Source organism: Amblyomma americanum, chromosome 11 (genome assembly GCF_052857255.1).
Source record: "Amblyomma americanum isolate KBUSLIRL-KWMA chromosome 11, ASM5285725v1, whole genome shotgun sequence".
NCBI lineage: Eukaryota > Metazoa > Arthropoda > Arachnida > Ixodida > Ixodidae > Amblyomma > Amblyomma americanum.
Genome location: NC_135507.1, coordinates 30,944,009 through 30,952,392, shown reverse-complemented (window position 1 = coordinate 30,952,392; position 8,384 = coordinate 30,944,009).

The following is an 8,384-nucleotide window of genomic DNA, read 5'->3' as shown; positions in this document are numbered from 1 at the left end:
AACATTGTGACTTGGCGCGCTTAAGCCAAAGCTGCTCTTCCGCCATTAAAATTAAAATTTGTCATCGTCATTTTCGTCCCGTCTCCAATGCCATTCAATTCGACCATGCAGAAACCAGTCTATGTGTTATAGCAGCAACTCGGAAGTTTTTTTTGTGTGTTGATCATTAGATGCTTGGGAATGGTGGAGTATTCCAATCAGCGATACAGACACAGTGTTTTTGCCTCGAAAAACTGAAGAGCGCGTTTCAATCGGCGATTTGGATTCAAATCCTGAGTTCTGATTGGACTGCGACGGTGTGGTCCCTAGACTGCTTAGACTTCTAGCTCTTTCGTCGATCCGGAGAGCTGCTCCGGATCGCCGACTGGAATCACCATAAGATTGTGGCGCGAAGGAGAAACACAAAGGGCATATAGGACGAGCGCCTGTGTAGTATGATGTGTGCCCATGCGTCCTCTTCATAAGTGTGAGCAGAGTCACACCATTAATTAGGCCTGACAGGGAAGCTTTCAGATAGCGCGCGTCGGCGTCGTCGCAGATAATCGAGAACACCGCAGAATTGGCCGCTCGTTATAGCATTGCTTCAGGAGCAACCTATAGACACGCCCCGCTCTATGAGAGGCGTGAACCAGCGGCGACAATACTCGACGTCTTCGTTTTTCAGTCCCGGACTATTTGCCGACTGCAAGGGTATATATAGGCTGGTCAGCGTTAGTGTTTCTCAGCACTTATAAAAATGGTCTGCAGACTTTCTATTGACTTTTTATATTCTGTGCTCATCAAAAGAAAACATTTGACAGAAGTCTGTTGATTGTGCGAAGAGCATAGTCTGTTGACTGAGCTCATCGTTTATGCTTCTCCTTTTGTCTATAGATGGTCTATAGACTATATATAGAATAAAGTGTATAACAGCTTTTATTTCATTTTATCGTTAGACTATCTATAGCCTAAGTCTATAACATCTTTAATTTATTTTTGTCTATAGGCGGTCCATAGACTCTCTAAAGACTAAAGCCTATACCAGCCTTAATTTCCTTTTGTCTGTAACAGTCTACAGAGTATAGGCTAAAGCCTATAACAGCCGCAATTTCCTTTCTCTATAGGGAATCTATAGACTGGCTTTCGACTAATTTTATAACAGCCTTCGCTTCTTTTTGTCTATAAACCGTATATATACTAAAGTTTGTAACAATTTCAATTTATTTTTGCTCAACGTCTATAGATAGTACATACTGCCGACTCAAGTTTATAATAACGCCAGTTGTCAGAATCCCTGGTGATACCTCTTCCAGCTGTCTTCGGGATAATGTGTTACAGTTGCATCGGGTATCATATCATTTTCACCTGACACAAAGGTTTTGCATTCCTGGAAGGATAGCGTTCACTGGCTTTATGTAAGCAGGACGATAAGTGACTTGATACCTTATAAAATCTGAGCATCTGCTTGGCCAGTGGTTGAAGACGCACATAAAAACAATTTGCTATCACACGTAATAAAAATGTGCCGTTTGTTAGCCAGCGTGATTAGATCAGTCGTTAAGCTAGGTTCCGCCCTTTGAATTGTATCGACACAACTTTTTAATCGCGCGCGAAATGTGGCCAACATCTTTACAACCGTTTTTGTCGAAGCTGCGAGGGTCTAACGCCACAGTCTGTGTCGTGCTTGTGAACGTGCTCCATTACTCAAGTGTGCACATCTTGAATAAGATTGTCATTGAGCACAGCATGTAGATGTGAAGTCTGCAGCGGGTGACTAGACTAGAGTCTATGGCTAGAGTCCTCCACCTCCATCGCTATTTCGGGAATTTAAAAAAAAATTGGCGAGGACAGTGCAACGCAATCCTGTATATTGCTTTTAAGAAGCCTTGAAAAGGTCCTTTTCATTATACCCTGACGTAGATTGTAAACATAAATAAATGTTTAATGCTCACAGGTAAAGGGAGGAAAGACAGCCATTCCTGAAGTAAAGGTGCCCGCAAGCTGTGCTACTTCAAATGAACACGCTCCCCCTCAAAACGAATCGCTCCAGACAATTTCATTCCATCTTTCGATCGTTACTGTCTGACGCGCTTAACTCAGAAATGTTTCATCAGCGATTCGACTATTTTTCGTTAACACTTCCTTAAAATAAAGTGGGGGAAGATGGGTGTGAGAAATCAAGGACGTGCCCATCTCTAAGAAACACCGTTAGAAGAGTCTCAAAGAGCACCGTTCTGAGCGAGATTAACAGCTATCGTTTATACCTTTGCCCTTTGCATTCACATGTAAAAGTACTGCGATGCAGTAATCACAAAAGCCAGTATTTTTCCATTCCTCCCCATATGCCCGCTGCTTCGGAGCCGATGACATGTTGATGTCGCCCATACCGGTTTTCTAAATACAAACACAAACATAATTCATGCTATGCAAATTTTTCATTGTCATGTGGCCGCCGCGGTGGACTAGTGGTTATGGCGCTCGGCTGCTGGCCCGAAAGACGCCGGTTCGATCCCGGCTGCGGCGGTCGAATTTCGATGAAGGCGAAATTCTAGAGGCCCGTGTACTGTGCGATGTCATTGCACGTCAAAGAACCCAAGGTGGTCGAAATTTCCGGAGCCCTTCACTACAGCGTCCCTCATAGCCTGAGTCGCTTTGGGACGTGTTACACCCCATAAACCACAAAACCATAATTGTCATTCGAAAACTGTGCCACGTACCAGTCAGTGGGTGACGCGGCGTGTACGTACATGACGCGGAAACACTGTGTTTAAAGCGTGAGTGGATAACTTATGCTTATGAACAAATTGCCCACTGTGGTCTTGGATACCAGAACAAGCTACACACCGCTAGCGTGCGAATGGCAAAGATACACCCATGAAACGGATCTTTGCTTCACGTTTTACGCCGAGACGGCGGAAAATCATCCAGGCTTCAGGCAACTGTGTGCAAAGGATGTGCCGACGGTGCTGATGTCTGCTCGGACGCCGGCCGGTGTCGTCAGCGTGGTCTTCCGTGCGTTGCGTTTCCAACGAAATCCAACTTAATCGTCCACTCATGGTAAGTCTGCACGATGATATTTTATTGATTTGGTCTCCTAAACCACTGTGTACAGAGCTGTGGGTGTAGAACAGAATATATGCGCAACGACGAACTTCCTATCCTTCTTTGTAAGCGGCGTTATAAGCAGCGGAAACCATCGGGCTCGCACTGATGATGCAGCATATATATCTGCCGCTATGCTGTTCGTAACGCCCGCAAAAGGCAGTCGGTGAAAAACACGTGATGGTAAGGCGCTGCTCGCGAGCTGTCTGCTAGCTGTTGCGTGAATGACAGCCGTAATGGAACTATGCGTTAGTCAGCCCCGTGTGAACTTGATTTACTTGGTGCCTCCGGAAACGCACACTCGCATTCTGGGGTGGAATACGTTTATTATTTTAATCATTGTGTTATCGCCTGTCCGGAATATGGAGTGCTGTTCATTGAGAAGTGTGCATCTCTTGTTACGTGTATACTCGCTCGCTCGGCGCGCGTTGTGGGCAGTGACGTTTGATCAAAGATGCTTGGTAGCGCTATATATAGAGTGCAGCACGGGACGTTTTACAAAGTTGCAGTCAAACGGCACTGGAGGGGTGCTAATAGATTGATGGTTGAATAAAAGTCGTTGCCGGCGCGAACAGCCGAAGTGTACAAACACCGCGAGGGACCTTAAGGAGCTAAGGAGCTATAGCGTTGCACACCTATGGACTGGTCCATCACTTAGCAGGGATAACCGCTGAAGAAGTACTTTGGTTTGGGCTAGCTGGTGCATAGCTTTTTGATGATGTCAGGACGGCGCGAAAATAACAAGGACAAAAGAGGCACACGAACACAGTTGCAAGTTGGCGCCTGTCCTGTTGTGTTCGTGTGCCTTTTTTGTGCTTGTTATTTTCGCGCCGTCCTGACAATAACCGCTGGCCTGCGCGCTCTTCATCTTGAAAGCTTGGTTAAGGTCGCCTCGACAAGAGTGGCTCATTCATGAAGCCCGCTCGCGCTTGCACAGATTTCTTCAACAGCATTTGCGCGAGAGGAAGAGTATGCGTTTCTGATCTCATACTGCTACAGTACGAAAACCCCCTGTAACTCGGCGCTGATTTGCGCAAACGAGCGCGACTCAGCTCGCGCAATTTTGTTATGGCTGCGCCTGTGGTTGAAGACGTCGTTTCATTGAAATAGTTTCCATTTGGAGCGCGTTAGTTGCTTTCATTCGTATTTCTAGCAGCCTTATTTGGGTGAGCGTAACTGCATGCAAGAACCACCTTTTTATTGCGCTGCTTGGGCTGCACTTGAAAGAAAACCCAAGTGAATTTGAGACGTTATTCCGTCATGACGGTAGTGCGCATCTTGTCTCAAGCTCACGGCTGATTTTGAAACGGCGCAGCTGCGGCCGCTGTGGTCTAATTTTTGTGGAAAATGCGCGCGGCATGAAATCGCTGCAACCCGCTTGCTTAGAAGAGGGTGCGTTGACGTATGACAATGCTGTTCCCTCTTTGTGCTTCAAGTTATGGGCGCAAAACTGTGGTGAACCGGTTCGCACTCAGTCTGAGGTTTTGCATGGCTTGTGCTAGTTTGAGTATCGGCGCGCCATCTTTACCAAAAATAACCGAGCAGCCGCGACGGCAGCGGGAGCAGGCTCTCGCCGAGCGGTGGCGCTGCGGTCACTGGCGCTGGCCGTTGCGCCCCGGCTGCGAGGGTGAACTGAGTGACGTAAACATGCGTAAACTCACGCTCTCGCCCTCCTTCCTTGGATGATAAGAAGTGAGCGGGCATTTCGTAGTGCTGCCATAATGAGGGAGAGGGCGCAGGCTTGCGTCAGCCAGTTTCCACTCGCAGTCGGCGAGCAGCGGCCAGCGCCTGAGATAGCAGCGCCATCGCTCGGCAGCAAGCCCGCTGCTGCTCGGATACTTCTGGCAAAAACGGTACGTACTGCAAGGCTTCACGCAGCGTATTCTTGAAGGCGCTTGTTTAATAGCGGGTGTAAGAATAAGTGCTGCAATGTTCTCCTGTTTGGATACCTGTGTAAGGAGCATTGAAAGCGCATTTAATGGGCGTGCCATTCTCAATAGCTCGCAGTGAGTCAGTGCTGATATGTGGCACAGTTATTCGCAGTGTTCTGTTACAATGTAAAAGGAATGCCATACAGAGATCAATCAATATTGGCAGTAGGTATTCAGTCAGAGGGAGAGTGCTCCAAGGATTGTGGGTCTCTGTTACAATGTTTTATGAAGAACCATTCATAATTTGTCATGCGTAATTACTGAAGTGATGAAGCCGGCGCGATGGCGCAGTGGTTATCGTGTTCGTCTGCTGACCCGAAAGACGCAGATTCAATCCTGGCCTCGGCGGTCACAATTTGATGTAGGCGAAATGATAGAGGCCTGTTTAATGTGCGATGTCGGTGCACGGTAAAGAACCCCCGATGGTCGAAATTATCCGCCGCCCTTCACTACAGCTTCCCTCATATCTTGAGTCATCATGGGTCATTGAATCCCATAAAACGAAACTAAAACGATCAAGATTCCGTTTCTAGAATGGGATAGCCAAGATATGCCTTGCGTTGCAAAGCACGTGTTTAGAGATGTATAGTACAATTTTTTTGTTTCAGTTACCCTCACATCATGTTTTACTTTGCGCTGTACAGATCAGCATGCCCGGATGATTGACTGCATACAATAGGCCGCAAGAACGCTTCAGGGTAAACTAGCCAGACCGTTACTTTCAACATTTAATTGTATGATGTGGTGCATTCCTATGGTGCATGTATTGCTTCTTCCCAGCTTGGAAATAAATTTGTATGTTGATCGTCATGGCATTTGCGAAAGGCGCGTGGTTACCTTTTCCAACGGTTGTAGCTGTCTATGGGGAACCTGCGCTGCCAAGGTGGCACTGCACTTGTTCCATTCGGTGACTCAAAACTGCGTTTGTCAGCCGCTTGGGCCGCTGCAAACACGACAACACATTCTGCGCGATTAGATACCCGCGTTTGGCTGACAGCATTCATTGCCTAGCTTCTCTCGGCGTAGCACAGATAGCTGACGCACGGCACGTGCGCCTTCGACAGAGCGCGGAGGCTCACGCCTATAAGCGCCTGAAGGTGGCGCGGAAAAGTACTAAGAGTACTACCCAAAACTGCTTGCTCTTCTCGCTAGGCAGTGTGTTATGGCGCTGCAATCGGCACAGCAAACTTCAGCGCAAGTTCCCCATAGAGAGTCTATAGACAATGGTCTACTAAATGTTTAGTAGAAAGAGGTTTATAGACTAGACAAAGGTCTACAGCACTGCCAGGCCATAGATCTATAGATTGTCTGTAGATCCATGTCTGCTGGATAAGTAGGCTTCTGTTATACACCAGCGCCTTAGACTTTCAGTAGACATTTGTCTAAAGACAAAAGCCTACTAAATGTGTATGGCCATAAATCGAGATTGTCTACAGACTGGTCTATAGGAGTTGTCTGCAGAAAGTCTATAGCCTTCATGGACTAAAGTCTATGGACTGTCTAATGAATTTTTGTAATGGAGCCAGCCCGTGAGCTCCACGCACCTGAAAGTGGCCCGCAACGCGTTGGTTTTGCGCCATGTTTCTCACTCTTTTTTTTTCTGTCCTTTCGTGCATGCGCAGTTTTTGAGGGAGTATGCGCTTCTTCTATTTCCGTGCATACGCCGTATGTCGGAGCGCGCGTATTTGGAGTGCAGGGTCGGAGGCAGCGTTCTGCTTAGACATCTTTATAATAGCTACCGCTATAAAAAAAAAGCTAAAATATATCGCGTAGGTCGGACAACAGAAGCTCCAAGCCGCCAGTGTGTAATTAAAACAAGTTCAGCTTTCTCGGGCAAAAACTTTGAAAATTGGAAAACTGTAAGATACATTTATGGGAATATTGAAGGTAATGGTCCATTATTCTGACATGTAGCAATATCTTTATTTTAAAGTGTTTCCGGCGACTGCATCGAACAGTTAAGACTGCCATAGAAAACCAATGCGGAACGCTTTTGACGATAGCAAAAACGCGAATAGAAAAAGAATACACGACTGCCGCCGTGTGATCTGCGAATATATTGATTGTTATAGTGAAATCTTACATTAATTGTTATAGTGAAATCTTACATTTTAAGAAAAAAATGCCTTCATAAGCGGTTTCCCTCTCAAAAATGATTTTGTCCAGAATTTCCGGGTATGCGACCGGCACAGCATGCACCACATTCCGGAGCTGCGGCGGCGCCATGAGAAACATCATTGAACACGGCCGCCCTGATTGATTGGTTTTTTAGTTGTGAGGAAAGGAAATGACGCAGTAACTGTCCCACATGTCTCGGTGGACATCCGAACCGCGTTGAAGGGAAGGGAGGGATCTTTAACTGACCTCGGCGGCTGGCTTAAATTCTGCTGGGAAATGGTGCGGTGCGTTCGGAAGGCATGACTCATCGCGCGACTGGGCGTTGGCACTCCCGACTACATAATAATAATAATAATAATAATAATAATAATAATAATAATAATAATAATAATAGTTGGTTTTGGGGGAAAGGAAATGGCGCGGTATCTGTCTCGTATATCGTTGGACACCTGAACCGCGCCGTAAGGGAAGAGATAAAGGAGGGAGTGAAAGAAAGGAAGGAAAGAGTTGCCGTAGTGGAGGACTCCGGATTAATTTCGACCACCTGAGGATCTTTAACGTGCACTGACATCGCACAGCACCCGGGCGCCTTGGCGTTTTGCCTCCATAAAAACTCAGCCGCCGCGGTCGGGTTACGTGCATATTTTCGTTTTTACGACGACGCCTCTAAAGAGTGCATGACGCGCTGGGGTTCCCTCCTTATCTGAGGATCTTTTTGCGGGGCTCTTTTCTAAAAAATGGCTGTGATTTAGCTCTGGTTAAAACAAGGAGTGACGCGATAGCTACAGCTGGCCGAGTGGACTCAGTAGAATTGCAAAGTCAGTCTTTCGCCGCTCCGTTTTGCTGGGCGTTCCTTCATCTTCGTCCCTGGACGTCATTCACTCTCTGCCTCTCCACTACCCCCCCCCCCCCCCCCCCACTCGGTTTCGCCGGCGCGCCGCGCCGCCGGTAGCTGCTCCGCACCACGTGACCAATCACATACCACGTGGCGGCGCCGCCACGCTGAAGGCTCGAAATGCTACCGTAATGTAGCTATCGCTACAAAAGCGGGGGGGGGGGGGATGAGGGGGGAGGCGTGAGGCCTTAGCGCAGTACTGGTGGCCGTAGTTTGTGAAGGCTTGCAGGAGGCCAGGACGGCGCGCTTTCTGTATTAGCGTCGTTCTAATAATAATTTTTTTTTGGGGGGGGGGGGAAGGAAATGGCGCAGTATCTGTCTCATATATCGGCGGGCATCTGAACCGCGCCTTAAGGGAA